The sequence below is a fragment of the Macrobrachium rosenbergii genome, chromosome 20 (genome assembly GCF_040412425.1).
Source record: "Macrobrachium rosenbergii isolate ZJJX-2024 chromosome 20, ASM4041242v1, whole genome shotgun sequence".
NCBI lineage: Eukaryota > Metazoa > Arthropoda > Malacostraca > Decapoda > Palaemonidae > Macrobrachium > Macrobrachium rosenbergii.
In genome coordinates this window covers 36,725,733-36,745,000 of record NC_089760.1, presented here as the reverse complement: position 1 = coordinate 36,745,000, position 19,268 = coordinate 36,725,733, and the positions used below count along the sequence as shown (strand labels likewise).

Sequence of the window (19,268 nt, the reverse complement as noted above, 5' to 3'; positions counted from 1 at the left end):
GGCTTCCTGAGGTTATCAAGCAGGCTGAGAGCATACAAGTTTAGGGGTGTGGGACCGTCTCTCACCTTTTGGAAGAACTTTTCAGTTTTCAGGTAATGGGGTCAGGAATATGGTACATCCGGATTACTTTTACCTCATTCTACTTGAGGGATGTCACCCACTAGTTCCTGGACACGTTCTTTGGACTGGTGGTGGCTGCTCACACATTACATAGTTACCAGGTCATGACTGGGTACCCCTCATCTCATCCAAGTATGTAAGCTTAATATAGTACATCCTTGTAAGAAAAGTGAATGAGGAAGGAATGATTCCCTCTCTCTCTCTCCTTTTCCCTTCTTAATCATGTCCAGGCCAAAGTACATAATAAAATCAAATGAGATCAAGGCAAGAAAAGAGGATATGATAGAGCTTTTCTCTGAGCCCATTATTTTTGAATAGCCAGGAAAAAGCTGTCTGCATACTTGCCAACTTGTATGGGAGTTGTCATGGTTCTCCAATATTGTTGTTCATACTTAAGTTTTGAGGGGTCATTGCATCCCTTGCTTGCACAAGCAACTGGAAGCACATTTCTGGGTGGAATTCAACTCCTTTGTTCTTCTGAGAGTAGCCCCTCCAAAGGGGTAAGTCTTCATATATGAAAGGCAATGGTTGTATCCAGAACAAATTAAAAATATTTGAAGCAATTTGTATTTTTCCCAAGTATACAAACCACCCCTTTCATATAGATTGTACCCACCTCAGCTACCTCTCTCTGTCCCCGTGGCCTAAAGAAAGAATGGAATGGCAAGTGTGAGGAGAGCATGGGTAATCTTGTCTTTCCCCCTTATCTCCACCATTCTAACTACCTTGTTTACCAGGATTTAATGGCCATTCTAGCTCAAGCAGAAGGATACTTCATATATGAAAGGCTCTGGTTTTTATACCTAGGAAAAATACAAATTGCTTACAAAATTTTATATTTAGTATTTTATGTTGCATTGTATCTTTATTCCTTTTTCTGTTATACACTCCAGAATTATTATTATTGCAGATTTGAAGTAAAATAGCCACCAACTGTGATATCCATACCTAAATTGGCCTTTCCCTGCATTTAAGGGGACAAGTCAGCTGGTGTGGCCTTACTCGTTTCATCAACACTGACCTCATCCTTTGACACCAAATGCTGTTATTTTTTTTTTCCTCTCTAGGGAGATGCAAGAACTGATTGTTACTAAAATGAAGAATGCTATTTTAGTTGTTGCCTGATCATATGCAGCAGAGGTTTTCATTACATGGACACTGAGGTCCCTTAATAAACTTGGAGCTACAGTGCTTTAATATTTTACAAAATAGTGCTAGTGTTTTATATGACTTAATTTGGATTTCACCATGCTTCTGGGAAAAAACTCCTAATATATTTTTGTGTAAAATACTTGTCATTCCCAAGTAAAGAATTCATAGAAAATGTACACTTTTTCATACAGGCACTGCAATATACCATCATTTTTTCCTTATAGGCTTTGGTTTGGGACCATATTCATTCTGAAAGATGTTATAAAAAGGTATGCTACTTTATTGATACAATTTTTATAATGAATTACTAAATTACCATATGCTAATTGTTTACAAACTGAAAATGTTTTGGTAGAAATGTGAGCATTGCTTCATACGTAAAGTACAAGAACACTGTATAGCTTGTGCTTGCAACTCCTTGGTGGAAATAGTTTCCAGTTCAGTTTTTCATGATTACAAAGGTTTCCCAATTAATCGTTTGGTTACTGTGTCTTTAGTGTACAGGCTGTTTTTACCAAGAATATAATTTATTAAAAGTACATACCTATAAGTGTAGTATATGGACCTTGATAAAGGTATGACAAAATTCATTTATGGTACAGTATACCAAAATACGAAAATCAGTTGTAAGTAAATACACAAAAGTATAATGACATACAAACTTTTTATAGACTCTGAAAGGATCTGTATTTAGAAGAAGATTAAATCAATTGAAAAGGAAACTGGCAGTGCAAATTTATGTACAGTAGCAAAAAATAAAAGGTATATCTGAGACCCGGTAAAGTTTGTTGAGCAGAGAATACTTGCAAAAATTTAAGCACTGTAAAGTGTATTCTTGTCATATGATCACTGTTACAAGAATAGTTATTTCTTATTTTGAGGTCATGTTGGAAGAGGGTCAGTTCAGACAGCTTAAATACTGTGAAGTGTGTTGTAGGACATGCACAATGTAGGTAGGCGGTTCCAAATATTTATTTGAGGACTGAAAACATTATTTTAATGAGAAGTTCATCCATATATTAAAAGTCCTACACAGTCTATCCGCAAGTAGGAGAGGGATACCGAGCCTGTTTCAAATCATTTATGCAAGATGGAGAGATAGAGTGACTACATAGCTGAGAAAAAGAGAGAGCAATAATATTTTTTTAGCATACTGTTTCCTGCAAATTACAGTACATTAAAACTAGCATATTCAAAATTGGGGGAGTAAAAGGAGTGAAAGTGCTGTGTTTCTTTAGTTTATTACAACTGGGAAAATGGTTGACTGTGTATTTCTATTGGATGAGAAATGAACTGACTGCATGGATTGCATATAAAGAAGAGAAAGAGGGAGTGCAGCCCTTTTTTTTTATGTTGCAGCTGAGAAAATGAGTGACAAATATACAAAAGAAAGCAGGGATTTCTAGTTTATATGCTTCAGCTGAAGTAAAGGGTGACTGCAGTGGAGTAAAAAAAGATATAAATTATTTCACTAGACTTCTATTTCTTTGTGCCACTTTGTTGACTGAGAAATTCTGGTATGAGAATTTTGTTGAAAAAGAGGCAGGTAAATTTTAAGCAATTATACCATGAATGTAAATTATGTGATATTAGAGATAGCTATGTGTTTGTCTGTGAAGGTGAATGACTGAATGGTCAAAAAGAATATAATAGAAACAAGATTGTACAGTACAATGCCTTCTTTTGTAAATAATAATATACAGTATATGGATTATTGTTTACCATGTTTGTGTGATCAAAACACTTGTACAATATTTCACAGGAATCTCCATATTTATTTTTGTTGAAAAAAAAAAATATGTATCCTAAATATGTTAGATTATTTGACGTATGCATACATACTGACATACCTAACAGTTATATAGAGACCACAAAACCTCAGATTTTTAAATGATTTATCAGTCATACCAGATAGAATGCCTCCCTATCATCAGGAAAAAATCTCTTGACACTTCTTCCAAAATGTCTTTGTACTTTATCATAAACATGAATGAAATGTAGAATGTTATACATACAGTATACTGTATACAAAAAAAACTTGTTATAATATGAAAAAAATACACTTGGTAAAAACTTAAATTATCATAAACATATTTTCATTTGTATAATATGCATATGTATACTGTACATACAAACAGTATGAGAATAATTAGGGATTTTGTGACAACTACTCGTGTCCATTGTAAGGTCAATGAAATATACAGCCAGGTTCAGGGATCTCAAATTGCATGAAAGTGTTTAAGGTTTACCATTAAAATTGTAGTCACACTATTTTAAGTGTACTTAAAATCTTAAATGTCTAGCTTATGACTATTGAATATTTTGTTTAATCACAAATTTTTCAGTTAATTCATTTTATCAGCAGCACCTCTTATGTATCTACAATCTGTCAGTTTCTTTTAATTTCACAAAAGGCAATTAAATGTTCTTTTACCTCAATGTACCACTTAGTGAAATTTAATTTGCACTGAATCTGTCTTACCATAGACAGATAATTATTGTAAATACAAGAGTCTAAGTGGATAAATGGCTCTGTTAAGCTGTAATCATTGAAAACTGTATTTTTGTAGATAAATGTTTGCAAATATTCATGCCAAATTAGAGATTCACCTAAAAACATAATCAAATATATCTACTAACAATACTGAGATGTGAATTGGTAAATACCACCATGGATGTAACCTAGAATTGCACCTATTGATTAAGAATAAACCAAACCACCTCTCTTTGCTGAGTATCATTATTGTAAAGATTTAAGAAAGGTGACGTTCAAATGAAAATTAGAAAATCCCCAGCATATAAGTTAAGGCACAAGAGCCTGAAAAACAGGAAACGATAACTTGACTATTTTGATTATTCCTTCAGAATTATGTCCAGTTCTTTGGTATAACGAAATTTACCAGGTTCTTAGCAGTCCCAGTATATGTGGTGTGTGGTCTGGAGAAACTAGTAAATGCTAATACATATCTAATAGTAATGATTATGATAATTTCACACCATTTCAAGATGTAATTTTGCTCTAAATTAAGAGACATTTTCATTGTAAACTGTTCTTCCTTTAATAATTTTAAAATTTTCACAACACTTTAATAGTTCAAGTGGTTAGGAAAGATCAGTAAAAGAAATTACACTGTTTAGTAAAAGAAAAAATGTCTCATACAGATCAGATCATTTGCATAAAAGCGTAAATTTTGTCTAAAATGTGAGCCTGTTCATCTACCAGTTCTACGTATTGCCATCTGTTCCTTTCGAGTCCAAACTCCTGTTCTTGGTGAAGTAGCCTTTCGAGTTCAAACTCCAGCTTTTGGTGAAATGGTTTTAGAAAAACTTGAGTTATTTTTTCCCACAGTGTTGAAGAGTGCTTGTGATGGCGTTTCAGTGTTTTCCCAATACCATCACTTTTTGCAAGTGATTCTGATTGGATGTGAATATGCAGTTGTGAACAATCTGATCAATTGGCATCATCTATTTTTTCTCTTCTAGCCTGATTTTGTAAGCGGAATATTTTACATATTTCACTTAATGACTCTTATGATTAATTTCTTTAGCCTTTTATGTAAAAAAAGTTATTAGTTTCAAGTTCCTGTGTTTAACAAAATAGCATTAAAAATTCATCATTATTATATAAAATGATTGTATCGTCCTTGTTTGTTATGGTTTCATTATTCATCTGACACATGAATGATTTTCTCCACTGGTCTTCTTTCTATACCAAGTTTAGTTTTATTTACAGTACTGTAGATATCATTCTCTATAATTTGGGAAGTTTATGTAACAACTGCTTCATTTTCGGGGTATTTAATTGTCTGGCAAATTTCTAAGGTAAAAGCTCTTCCGGCTCTTGATCCCATTACTTCATGCAGCTGTTGTTTTAAACATGAAGATTAAAACGTCAAATCTCTCAACATAAAATTCAAGTGTAACAAGAATGTGATGTAACCAAAAAGGTGATAACGGATAACCAGAATGGTATGTACAACCAGAGAATTATGGTTAGGATGTACAGTACCGGAAAAGCTGTGATGTTTGTCTGTGGAAAAGTGTTTTACGAGTCAATGTGGCACAACTAAAACCATGAGTGCTCAGAGTTTTCAGTTATACATTATGTAAAATTACCTAAATTAAATATGTTTACAAATTTGCCAAGACTTGGAAAAGTATTTTTGCTATGGTGCTCCTGAAATTACAGATAATGCTACAATTTCTTAATTGGTAACTAGATACATTTTGTGATTGGTGACTAGATGCATTTCGTGATGGATCAGTCACTTCCTGAAGATGGAAAAAATATAAATGCCTTTCACTCTATCTGGGTGAACGTTATCAGTCCTGACAGAAGCTCCTATAATAAAAATATTTTTGCCAAACCAAGTCCTTTTCTTGTTAACACAAAAAAAATGTACATATAATAAAATATTTACTATCTTGTGTGAAGTCAAAAGAAATATCACTTTATAAATAAACAACTCTGTTTACATATTTTGTTTTAATACAGCAATTCCTTTTCCCGTATGTCTTATAGTTTCCAATTCTTTATGGAAAGAGTTTTTAAACTGATATTACACAAAGATATTAAAAAATAAAATAGTGCAATAGTTATTATGTTTGTTCTACAGACACCTTTGAAAGATCAAGAAAAGGATATGACCTATGTAGATAACTTACATTTATTTAGCTCTCACAAGGCTGGTCAAAGGATTTTATTTATTATATTACTGCTCCTTAAATACTTTACAATTGCATTAATTAAAAATGAGGGAGAATCTGACAAAGTTTCCTTAACTGATGTTTCCAAAGCTTGACATTCATGGTCAGTTATATTTAGGTCATCCTGTAGATATGTTCACCTTGGGCCCACTGGGGAAGAGGTTCAAATGCACTATGAGGACAGAATCCCAACAACCCACACAAAAAATGGTACATCGTACAAAATCATGTGAGAGATTACCTACCTTTTACTCAGGATTCCTGTTAGAGATTACCAACAAAGAAGGGAGGGAAAGAACCTGTATACTACTATGTGCTACAAATATGGCACTGAGGTGACTTCCCTAATTATGTCAGGGATGACCAATCCATCCCGGCGATATTTCACAAATGCTACAGCATTTGTGTTCTGCTAGGAACCATACCACATCACATACTGACACACAGTGCAGTCAAACTTCTTCGATCTCACGAGTGTTTGAGGAATACTGCCTTTAACTGATGACCACCCTGTATACTCGGAGACTAATTCGAAAGAAAAATTCCCAAAAAAGCCAGCACGGTGCTCATGACGTTTCGTCTTACTGTCTGGGATTAGAACAACAGATGACAACGGGATTGATTTCATCATCCATTGTTGCAGCAGAATGAACCAGTGACTGTTGGGCCAACTTTGGTTAACAGGTAGACAGTTCCATTGAATTTTAGCAGTTTGTTCAAAACTTTTGAAATCTAAAATAATGAAGGAAAGTGGCAGTGTCTTGTTATTGCCCGAGTGTCCAGGAAGTTTATGATTCTCCTGTGTGGCAAACATGCCCACTTCTGGATGTGGAAGCAAGGGGTGGCAATTTCTTGGAAGGAGGGCTTGTCAAACACTCACTCAACTGAAGCCACTAGCTGCATTGACTGAATAACCCTGTGAAGTAAATTGCAGATAAGTGCCACTTCCTTGCCAGGTCCATCTGTAGGATAGACTACATGACAGTACTAAGAGGGGCCGAGAGGGACCCAAGCCTTGGGATACAAACCAATGCTATCATACTGTCTACAGCCAACAAAATGTGGATCTTCTGAGGCTTCAATTTTCTGAGAAACAGGAAAGCAGCCATCAGTTCCAGGAAACTGATGTGACACCTTAAAACATGCAACCATCTTCCAGCTATCCGACAATTTTCTTGATAACCTCTCCAACCTACCAAGTAGGCATCTGCGTGTATTAACTACCTGCAAGGCCAGGGGATTCAGATCAATCTATTTGGTGAGAGACTCTTCCAAGTCCATGTACAGAGTATCTTCCCAACCACCTGCTTTCACAGGTGAAGAAAATCACTAAGCATTTTCTGGGCATGCAAGAGCCAGAATGCTCACATCCCTGATGTATCAAAGATGCAAACTATAACAGACCCAGGATCAGTTCCAACTGTTGCTGGGCAGCCTTGAACAAGAGATGCATTCCTAAGAACTGGAAGAGTTGGAGGAGACACTTCCATTTTCCTTCACTGTTTCAGATTTCAAAGGTTTTGAATAAACTGCTAAAATTGAACTGGGTCTTTTCTTATTCTGGTTTCGAGTCTGATTGGGGAGAGAAAACCAGTCACAAAGCTTATTCCAATGAAGCTCCCACCACAAAAAACACTTGTTTGGTGTGAGTTGGGACTAGTCCCACCTCAGGAAACCTTATGACTGAAGCAACAAGTTCACTACCACTTAAGTTTCAAAAGGTACTCATCTCTGGTGGTCCCCAAGACTAGCCAATAGTATAAGCAGACCATCAGTTGAATTCCCCCTTTTATAAACTCCTGTACAACTATCACTTACACTTTTGTGAAGAGTCTTGGAGCAATGTTTAGGCAAAAGGACATGACCCCGAATCTGAACAGATCTCTCCCCATCCAGAACCCTAGCAATAATGGATACATCTCATATGGCAAGTGGCCAAATAAATCACACCCCAAAACCAAGGATAGAGCCACCACCATACTGGTTGCCTGTAAAAGCAAGAATAAAATATATAATATCTTCTGACCTACATTACAGTTAATGAGTACAAAACCGAAATATTCAAGACATCCTTGAGTCATGCACATGCATGCTTAGATGAATACAGATTAATGGAATCAAAATGTAACAAAGGTTGTGGAGGAAAGAACTCTCAATACTGTATTCAAGAGGACGCTGAAGACATATCTGTTTAAAAGCAGTTTTGGTATGTTGAAACATATTACTATAAAACACTATAGAGTAAATCTGACTAATAGAAGGGGGTTTGCCTGATGGACCACATGGGGACCAACGTACAACCTCCAAAAATGAACAAGTGAAGAGCAGTTGTCTCCTACATGCTTATGTCTCCAGACAACGTACTACATGGAAGCTTAAAATTTACATTACTTAACGAGAAAAGAGAACTCTGGAAGTCAGTCTGCTCACATACTACTCTTGGTGCAAGCACAGCAGTGCATTTATCATGAGAAATATTTCAGAAAAATTCCTTCTATCATCTTGATTTTGGAGGGTGTGATGTTGCTTTAGTGCCAGTTTCATCAAGCACTTTTCCTTGAATATAATTCATTGAAACATATATGGAGTAATAAATGACAGCTCTCCTCTGCTTTCAATGATGTACAAAGTAAATAAGTCAAATGACTAAGAACAGGACATGGAACACAATGTTAAATGACAGTATAATCCATGAAAGTAAAAGACAGGTAAGTTTTCCAAACCGTTTACTAGTAAATTTACACTTATGAGCTTACAAGTGACCTCGACTTACAAAATAAAATGAGCATAAATAAAATAGGACAGGATAAAGAATATTAAATGTAAGATGGGAACTGCATGTGAGGAGGATGATGAGAATTCAATACAGTAATAATAATGATAACGTCTTCATAGCAGTGTGAGTTTGCTCTCGATGACACAAGAGCTAATTGTTTACAGAATAGAACATTTATCTTTCTTCTTATGCCGATTAATTTCGTATGACTTCTTTTTCCCATGAAACTTTCCACCTCCTCCTCCTCCTCCTCCTCCACTACCGTAGTAACTGTGCCCAACTGTGCCGCTGTTTCCATCATAAGGAAAACTGTTGTAGTCGTCTCCATAAGTACTGCAACTGTTACCTCCACCATCGTTCGCACTGCTACTGTAATCTCCACCGCCGCCGCAGGAACTGCTGCTGTAGTCTCCCCCACCACCGCCACCACCACTATCGCAGCAGTCACCCATCTTCACTGAAAATGGGAATATGACTCATAGTTCAATCTCCGTTTTCTCTCTCTCTCTCTCTCTCTCGTATGAGAGTTCAGCTCCTAATCAACAATGCTGCCCATCCAAATAAGAGGATAATTCTTACTGGATAGTTTTGTGAGGATTTACGTCTAAATGATTTTTGTTAATAATTTCGTAGTAGGCCCGAAGGTGTGTCCTATCACTATTGGCAACTTCGTCTTTCTGCGGTTCTCATTTGACTTTACTCTCACATGAATGCCTTGTTTTTACTTTCAGTACAAAGGGCAAAAATCATGTTAATTGTTATTTTAAATTTCTAATACTGTAAAAACCAGATAAAGCCCCAACGATGTTCATATAGGCTATGTCCGTACACACATACACAAGCAAGCAAACAAATAAATTATATATATATATATATATATTTTTATAAATATTACTGCTGTTCGCCCTCGTAACATTTGATTGTAAATAATATCAGCCTGACCAAGACCGGGAAAAGCCATTGTCCGCATTAGGAGCGTCTTCAGTTCAAACTTTAACATCCGTTGGAGAAAGGAATAGGTAGCATTTAGGCATTTAACCCCATAGGAGAAATTTCCATATTCAACTTTAAGAATAGGTGGTCCTAAAGTCCTTTTTTCCTTTCTACCTGTCTCGTGGCGAATGTTTTTAACAGAGCATAGACGCCTAAGGCATGACTGTAGGCCTGTTTTGACCCAGCGCCGGTCAGGGAACTTCAGAGAGAGAAACTAGCCGCCGCCTCGGCAGACGTCTGGAAGGTGGCCCTGTCCCTTTCTTTTTCTATTATCCTATTAGTGAAGTGAAGAAGCATTGCGAAGACCCCTCGGCGGTGTTGAGTGCGCACAACGTTCGTCCTAAGGTAAAGTCGCTTTTGTTCAAAACTTCGCCCATTCTTTTATCTTTTTCTGTATTTCGCATTTCTTTTGTTTCCTCCTTCATCCCCCACTTACTGTATATGTGTTTACGAAGTCTAGATTAAGCCTCATTATTATATTGTTAGCTTCAACCCCGTTATTCCAGTAAAATACCTAGGATTTAGGGTAAGCAAAATCAGGTTAAATCTCGATGCTTTTGTATGCCTCGCGTCCGAATGTTTGGAAGAACCGTTGTGTTTAAAATCAAATTCATCTCAAATATTTTTGTTAAGGTTAATTACCCTTAACTGGCGACCTTTGGCTAATTAACGACTGTCTTTGAGGTTAACTTTTGGCTTCAAGTGGCAGGTTACGTGTAATCTTGGTTTGCAGGGCCGTAAAAATTACGTAATTTGAATAATACATGATCAACCAAGACCCTCACACGTAACATTGGCGACCTTGCCAGGATCTAAAGTACATTTTAGAGAAAGAATCTGGAGAAAAGGAAATTAAAATTACATTAATTCCAAAGATAAAAGTCAGATATTGAATTCCATTTCATTCTTCCAAACAAGGAACCAGGCATAATAATAAGCAGTAAAGAGAATAGTTATAATAACAAGTGTAGCGAGAATTAGCGTAGGTAGGCAAGGGTGCGTCGAGAGCAGAGCGTCATAATTTATAACGTTTAAGACAAGGACATTTACCGTGTTCGGATCGTGAATCAAGTTGTTCAAGTAACGAATTCAAAGGCCGAATCGCGGAGCCCGTTTCATGTACACAGTAATTTAGAAATCGCGTCGGCAATTCCGATCGTTATTGTTTGCATATAGCGGGAATCATTCAAAACCGTGTCAGTGAAGTAGCAAACGAACTGAAATAGTAATTTTACAATAAAGGTACCGTTCAACAACGTAAATTTACGCAGGCAGGCTAGCATTTCTCTTTTCATTCTTTTGTTTAATGTCCGGGTGAGAATACGATAACAAAAGACAAAGTTGTTTGGTAATTTCGTTTTCCATCCTTAACGTAAAACACTATGCATGATTGGTATATTTAAAGTAAAATCTGGATACCTGCATTTGTTTTATGCGTTGTTTTTGAATTTGGTTAAAAGGAAATACCCGCCATCTTGGATTCCTCCGCCGTGTTCGTTAAGTTGTTTTGAATTTGTTTGAAATAAAGGACCGGCCATTTTGGTGTTCCTTCGCCGCCAGAGGTTGTTTTGAAATTTAGGCCTAACGGGACTTTTCCGCCATCTTAAGACCTTGTTATTGTCATCCGCTGTTGTGACCAGACTCTGCCCGAGCCCTCTTGGGTCATTTTTTTTTTTTCCTTTTAGAAGCGAACCCACCTCGCAATATCTTAGCAAGACAGACTGATAGACAAAAACAAAAGATAATTTAGGCAGGGAAAGATAGGCCTTAGTTAGAGTAATACCATAACAAGTTCTTATACAGATACCTGCTATAAAAATCATATAAAGAGAATTTAAAATTTTACGATAAACTTTTTGTGACGTCGGCTCCCAGGAAAATTAAGATAATAAAGTAATCCCTAAGGAAGCCAAGACGACGCATCTATATCATTTTATTAAGATCCATGCCATTGTGCATGTATAAAATCTTTGTTTACATGTTCTCAAGCAGCAAGAAATTCGCTGATTGAAAATCTCTCTCTCTCTCTCTCTCTCTCTCTCTCTCTCTCTCTCTCTCTCTCTCTCTCTCTCTCTCTCTCTCTCGTCATTCAAGTAAGCATTCCTAACCTAAGTGTACGTGACCCTCTTCAAAGAAAGAATGGCCGACACTAGGCTAATTAATTCAAATACAATAAACCAAATAAAAGAAACACCTCTGTCCCACAATAGATGAGGACAAGTTAAGAGTAATTACAATACAGTGATAAACTGTCGGTCACGAGTGAGGCCTGCTATCCAGACCGAAGCAAACAGTAGTTTTCACCCTCTGAAAGAAGAAGGGGCCAGCACTGGGGCCGGTACTGGGACCAGCCACTCACGAGGATCTTTAAAAAAAAAAAAAAAAAAAAACCCAAATTCACTTTATTCCACAGTGCCAATAATTTGCAGCACTGTCATCACTTGAATAGCTTACTTTTTCTCTCTCTCTCTCTCTCTCTTTTACCTTCCCTTTTTCTCTCTCATTCGATTGTTGCACTCTGCAGGGGTGTAGAGTGCCTTTCCTCCCATATAGCCTAGTTGGACTCCAGTAGAGGGTCCCTAGGAACACATTGGCACCATAAGTGCCACCAAGCAAGCATCCAGAAAATAAATAAAACAAAAACAAAAGGGAACACAGAAGAGAAAGTTCTTCTGGAACCTAACCTGCACCAGTGCCTAGGGATACTGAGTGCCACCAGTGTGACCTGTACACGGCACACCCAAACTACAGTGCCACCTTTTGAAAGGGTGCCACGTCATTATTGAAGAGACACTTCCTCGCTGCCCAAGCACGCCCAGTCGACCCGGTTAGACGCCCTTCCCCACCAGAACCATGGCAGCAGAGCATTATAAAACCTTCCTGGGGCTGGGGACGGCGGCAGGTCTCACCGGCTCGGAACTTACCACCTGGGTTAAGGAGCAAGTGGACGACTTGGCCAAGCGGGAGAAGGAAGAAAGACGAGCAGAGGAGCAGAGGAAGTATGAAGCCGAGCAAAGGCAATATGAAGAGGAAAGAGAAGAAAGAAGGAGACAGCATGAGTTAGCCTGCAAGGAAACTGAGTTAGCCCTAAAGGAGAAGGAGCTCGAGCTTGAGAGAGCGAAAATGGAGAATGCAGAAGCTATGGCTAGCCATCAAGCCTCCAGTCCTACACCTGCTGCATCAAACGCTCCAATTTCGAGCATCAATTCCCTAGTCCCCAAGTGGACTGAGGACGAGCCAGAAGCATGGCTGGAGGAGATCGAGGCTCTTTTCGATAACTACAGCACCACGGAGACGGAGAGAGCCTTAATACTAGCCAAGCATATGGAGGGAAAAGCCAAGGCAGCGCCGCTCACTGGAGAAGAGCCAGAGAGGTAACATGGCGGAAGTTCGTAGAGTCATTACAAAGGCCTACGAGATAACCCCAGAAAAATGGAGACAACGGTTCCGAGGTCTTGCCAAGGAAGTCGGCTGGTCTTGGACAGAATGGGCATGTCACAAAACCCAGTCCGTACGCGCTGGTTTGACTCCTTGGCCTGCACGACGTTTGAGGATCTTTTCAATCGACCATGCTAGAAGACCTTTTCCAATGTGTGCCAGGGCCCCTTGCTGTATATCTTAACGATAAACAGCCCTCCACACTTATGGAAGCTTGTCGCATGGCTGATTCGTGGAAACCTTCAATCAGTCGCATAGCACCTCGCAGAAGTTTAATCATCCCCTCCAGCCTACCTCGCGAACTCCACTCGCCCGAAGAATGGACTGCCTAGCAAGACCCTGTGCAACTATTGCAAGAAGGGGGCCACGCTGAAGCTGAGTGCCGATACAAACTCGGCACTAATAAGCAGCCTAACCCTACCAGCCAGAACTCCGCCTCCCGATTCATCCGCTCAGCCCTCTCCTCCAACAGTTACTGCAGGCCACCGAGCCCATCCAAAAGGCCCGTGCAAATCCTGTGGGGCTGCTAGCCACTACAATGCTGGATCTCCGGCCTGTCCACATCATGTCCCCACCACCAAATTTGTCAACCTAATCAGCACTTCATTTTCTGCTGCTGGTCCGCACGGATCCTTTACCCCGAGAGACTGGAAACCCAGTACATCTCGGTGGCCCCTCTTCAGAGCACTAGCCTGCCCATGACCCTTCCGGTCACAGTAGACACTGCGGCAGATATTAGCCTGATCGCCAGGGCCCAAGTGCCAGCCGGTGCCATGGTTGACGAAGAAACCCGGTGGGAAATGAAGTGGATAGAGGGCCACACCATTACCGTTCCTACGGTCCAACTCCAGGTAATGACACCTTGGGGCACGATACCCCACCGCCTCGGCGTGGTAGGTGGAATTCGGCCCGGAGTGGCCTTCTTGTTGGGTCGGGATCTTCTCTGCGGAAGCCCGTCACCAATGCCACTCCGCAGCCGCGTTACCTCCTCCACGGAGGCCCCATCTAACACTGTCAATAATGACAAACCTCCACCTTCCGCCCACCAAAGTGGTCCGCGGAAGGGGCACAACCCAAACTATTCCAGGCCTAGCCCTCTCCACCACGAAGGGCTGGCCCACCAAGAGGTCTTCCCCTCCGCGAAGAGAGATTCAGGAGGAGCAGTACGCTGCTGCAGGACGTGCAAGCGGGCAGACCACTCCACAAATTGGGAGGGCTGCCCAAACACGCAACGCCCAGCGGACGCCCCGAACAAAACTCTAGGAGAGGCTACGATCTCCTGCTGGGGCAGGAATCTCTGCCGCAGCCAAACCCAAGTCGCCCGAGAGGTATTGCACCTCCGGACCCCTTGTCAGGCATGCCTGACCTCAACTGCTGCCAGTGCCACTTGCGAGCACTGAGCAGTGCCAGACTCCGTCCGCCACGGACGTTGAGCTACCAGTGGAAAAGGCCCCATGCCGGGTCTAAATCATGAGGCGAATCCTCCTCCGGGAGATTTAGGATTCCCCATGCAGCTGATCATTGCGACTGGAGAGCCTCCAGCACCCGAACCTTCTTCTTCGCAAATTTGACTCCAGGGATGAACCCCTGGAGGATCGAAATGGTACCCCTTCCTTGGAAGACCAGGAACTGGCATCCTCGGATGCCGGTCGAGATCGCTCGCTCCGGTTGTCGCAGCAGCCGGAGTAGGGAGTCCTCCCGCAGCTTTTGCAGTTGCCCTGACTTCGCGCCCGCTAGCCCTTCTGGCCTGTCCCCGAGTCGGTGCTCTCATCACCTGCTAGGCCAGCTACTGATAGGCCTTGAGGAACCCGAAGAAGAAGAAGAAGGGGCGGAAGAGAGCCCAGTAGTTGCGAAGCTATAAGCTCATCCTGGCACTAGTGCCCTCTTGGCACAGTGCCCTAACATCTAAGAGTGATCCTGGCCCCTTGCCCAGAGAAGGTAGCAAGTGTGATCTCTTCCTTTTATTTGTACCTAGCCTAGGCCACCTTAAAGTACAGTACATCAATTTAGTAGCCTTGTTCTTTCCACTTACCACCGAGCCGCAGTAATCATGTAAGTAGCCTAACTAATTTCAGTAATCTTAACTATTGTGAAACGAGCCACGATGCTCGTGACACGCATGGCCTAAGACCTCAGTGAGGCACCCATTTATCATATGAGGCAACCCTCATGAATTAACTAGTAAATTTTAATTGTATTAAACATAAACCATGTTGTAATTTAGTTAGAATATTAACTCTTATGTTGGTGCTACGGTCAGGTTAGGATAGGTTAGGTTAGGGAATATCATGGAATGTACCACTAGGCTAGGTCTAAAACACATCATGATTGTAGGAGGTAGCCTATAATAACCGTGAGCACCTTCTAGTACTATTAGAATTAGGTTAAGTAGTGATTATAGCTCCTATCCTATCTAGGGTTAGGTAGTTCTGTAGCTAGGTAGGCTAACCAGGACTAATCTGCTCAGGGGAAGGAGAGTAACCTACGAGAGGCGAACAGCTTGCTTAGTACAGACCTTCACGCCCGAAAAGGGAGTGAAGGCCCTCTTAAGGGGGGGAGCTTTTATAAATATTACTGCTGTTCGCCCTCGTAACATTTGATTGTAAATAATATCAGCCTGACCAAGACCGAGAAAAGCCATTGTCCGCATTAGAGCGTCTTCAGTTCAAACTTTAACATCCGTTGGAGAAAGGAATAGGTAGCATTTAGGCATTTAATCCCATAGGAGAAATTTCCATATTCAACTTTAAGAATAGGTGGTCCTAAAGTCCTTTTTCCTTTCTACCTGTCTCTCGTGGCGAATGTTTTTAACAGAGCATAGACGCCTAAGGCATGACTGTAGGCCTGTTTTGACCCAGCGCCGGTCAGGGAACTTCAGAGAGAGAAACTAGCCGCCGAACCTCGGCAGACGTCTGGAAGGTGGCCCTGTCCCCTTTCTTTTTCTATTATCCTATTAGTGAAGTGAAGAAGCAATTGAATAAGACCCTCGGCGGTGTTGGTTTGCGCAACGTTCGTCCTAAGGTAAAGTCGCTTGTTCAAAACTTCGCCCATTCTTTTATCTTTTTCTGTATTTCGCATTTCTTTTGTTTCCTCCTTCATCCCCACTTACTGTATATATGTGTTTACGAAGTCTAGATTAAGCCTCATTATTATATTGTTAGCTTCAACCCCGTTATTCCAGTAAAATACCTAGGATTTAGGTAAGCAAAATCAGGTTAAATCTCGATGCTTTTGTATGCCTCAAGCGTCCGAATGTTTGGAAGAACCGTTGCGTTTAAAATCAAATTCATCTCAAATATTTTTGTTAAGGTTAATTACCCTTAACTGGCGACCTTTGGCTAATTAACGACTGTCTTTGAGGTTAACTTTTGGCTTCAAGTGGCAGGTTACGTGTAATCTTGGTTTGCAGGGCCGTAAAAATTACGTAATTTGAATAATACATGATCAACCAAGACCCTCACGTAACAATATATATATATATATATATATATATATATATATATATATAATATATATATATATATATATATATATATATATATATATATATATATATATATATATATATATATATATATATATATATATATATATATATATATATATATATATATATATATAAATGCAAAAGTGGAATCAACTAACTTAAGGTACTTCTCCCGTCTCTTACTCTACGTTTATGTAAATATGTATCCTCAAGGTTATTGTCATTAAGCAAAAGACAATTATTGCTGTTATGTCGTTCAATTTATTCACATTTATGCCGACGGTTGTTTAGAGTAGTACCAATTGTCAGAAAAAAAGACTGCTTAAATTATAATTATTTTGGCTCATTCACTGAAGGGTTGAACACTGGATTGCAAAATGCAAAACTTTAACTGATTTATACCTCTTGAATGAAATAACACGCACACATTTATGAAAAAGAATGGGAGGCAATCATGCTTCGTTACGTGGCTACAGGGAGAATTTTCGCAGGCCTACAGGCTATAGTTTTCACCAATCATGGGAAAATCAACAATAAGCTTTACGTTTAAGTGACTGTGACAAGACTGATGGAAATTACATCTGAGCGAATAGACGATTGGTAAATATTAAAACGACGAGAAACGAATGGCTCTCATTAACACAGGTATCGCGAGAAAGCACAGGAAATGAGGTGGCACTAAGTGACTACACAATCTCGGAGATGTGAGCAAAAACGAAAATTAATTTATATGCATTTGTTTAAAATCTAAGCGTTTCAAATCCTAATTTTTTTTTCTAGTATGAGACTGAATGTCCGCTCCCTCTACTATGGAGGAAAAACAATTCGAAACCATGCTTAAATAGCCCTTTAAAAACGTCTTTTATCACTTACCAACTATTATAACTGTGATGTATTTATAAAATCATTAAAACCAGCTTATAAAGATTTATTGTGTTTCATGGCATCAATATTAATTAATATTAACCAAATAATATTTATTAAGAATAATGAAATTAACCAACTAATAACATTAAGAATAACGAAATCTACGAACAGTGAACGTTGAGAATTATGAATTAATGGTACACGGGAGCAACAGTGAAATAATAGTGATCCTGCTTTTTTTTCTGGACAATAACTGGAAAATTATTCTTACCCAAGTTGTCCTGTGCGATGAGAAAAATATCCAATACTCTCTCTCTCCCTCTCTCTAGCGAGAAAATAAGAAGTCACTTACGAGATGTGAGATGTTAGACTAGCGACCGAACAGCGGTGAACTTCTATTTATACTAGTGTTGTGCCACGTATTATCGGGGCGACGGAAATGACAGAATGCTTTGAAAGACGCGTTGCCTTGAAGTGGTTGCACGAAACTCCCCTGTGGAACCCCACTCCCTCCCCACCTCAATTTTTTTTTTTTTTCAAGGAGGAGGATGTGGATCTTCTTACCATGCAATATCTTCCTGTAACAAAGCACATAATGCGCATCATTTGCACCAATAAACATGCAAATATTTTTTTAAACAAAACGATATCGGGGCTAATAACAAACACAACATGTCATTTTTACACACTACATTCACATAAAATTACGAGAAATTACATAACTGATGGAAAATCGTAAAAACTACATTGGTTACAACTGCGTATCAACAAAAAGTCAAAACTGCCAACAGAACAGAACTTGTAGTGTCTTATTTCTCAAGCACCGGTAATATGCACCAAGATGCAGAGAAATTGTTAACGTGATTTGAACAAAAATGGTAATAATGATTATCAAAAATGAATGAGAAACTTTACATGTTACAAATACGTGAAAAAATACATCGTTTAATCTTACAGTGTAACTGTAAAGGAAATTAAGTAATGGTTTAAATATCCAAAAGTTTAAATAGTCCAATAAAACAGCAATAAAGCATCGTAATAGGAAAGAAACTGATAGCATTAAATGCTATCGGGCAACTCGGCCTAAACGAAGCTCGGTAGGGAATTTCCCCGGATACATCCTTTCCCACAGTAACTCGGATTTGATGACGTCACGTGGACTGACTACAAGGCTGATTTCTCCGTATCTGTCTTTTCCTTCCCACTGTGTTTTCTTTCACCCTTCCTCTTCTCTCTTTCGGCACTCCCCCCCTCCCCCCCCCCGCCACATCAGAATTACGTTTCACGTCTATACTTAATAAGCTATAGGCTAAACGTTTTCAATAAACATCCGTTTTCTTATTTTTTTAAACTAAAATATAGCCTTGGCAAATTCGCCGTCAAGGCCAGCCGAACTTAGCATAACAAAAACCAACCCAAGGTAAGATCCCTGTGCATTTGGATATTTTCTCAAAGCCAAATTGTAAGCTCACAAGCAAAAATTGTCCTTTCTCAGTTGTTTATGCTGTGAAATTCCACTTAATCTTGCATGCAGCGGGACAATTATTCATTTCATTTCTATAACAATCCATCATTTTGTTTTCACTTCCTGTGCCCTATACAAACCTTTTCTTTTTTCTTTTTACCAAAAAAATTTTTGGCTAAAGAAAAAGGAGCTTCTTACAAGAAAACTGCCACAATCATTCTTGCACAGCTAAACCAAAACGCGGAATCCGCATGAAAAACAAA

At 39.3% G+C, this 19,268-nt stretch overlaps 1 protein-coding gene and 1 long non-coding RNA gene across 2 annotated transcripts in view; one reads left to right on the top strand and one right to left on the bottom strand.

Annotated features, from left to right (window-relative positions):
• LOC136849273 (osmotic avoidance abnormal protein 3-like) overlaps positions 1–5,749 on the top strand; it is a 162,722-nt gene extending 156,973 nt beyond the window's left edge. The window contains exon 20 of the mRNA XM_067122569.1: positions 1,031–5,749. The gene's annotated coding sequence lies outside the window, so the exon portion shown is untranslated. The remainder of the gene's footprint in view (positions 1–1,030) is intronic.
• A 2,939-nt stretch (positions 5,750–8,688) lies between these two features.
• On the bottom strand, positions 8,689–18,420 carry LOC136849276 (uncharacterized). Its single transcript, XR_010856281.1, has 2 exons — positions 17,812–18,420; positions 8,689–9,212 (listed from the first exon to the last, which is right to left on the bottom strand). It is a non-coding gene; the product is annotated as an uncharacterized lncRNA (long non-coding RNA).
• Between the last annotated feature and the right edge of the window lie 848 nt (positions 18,421–19,268).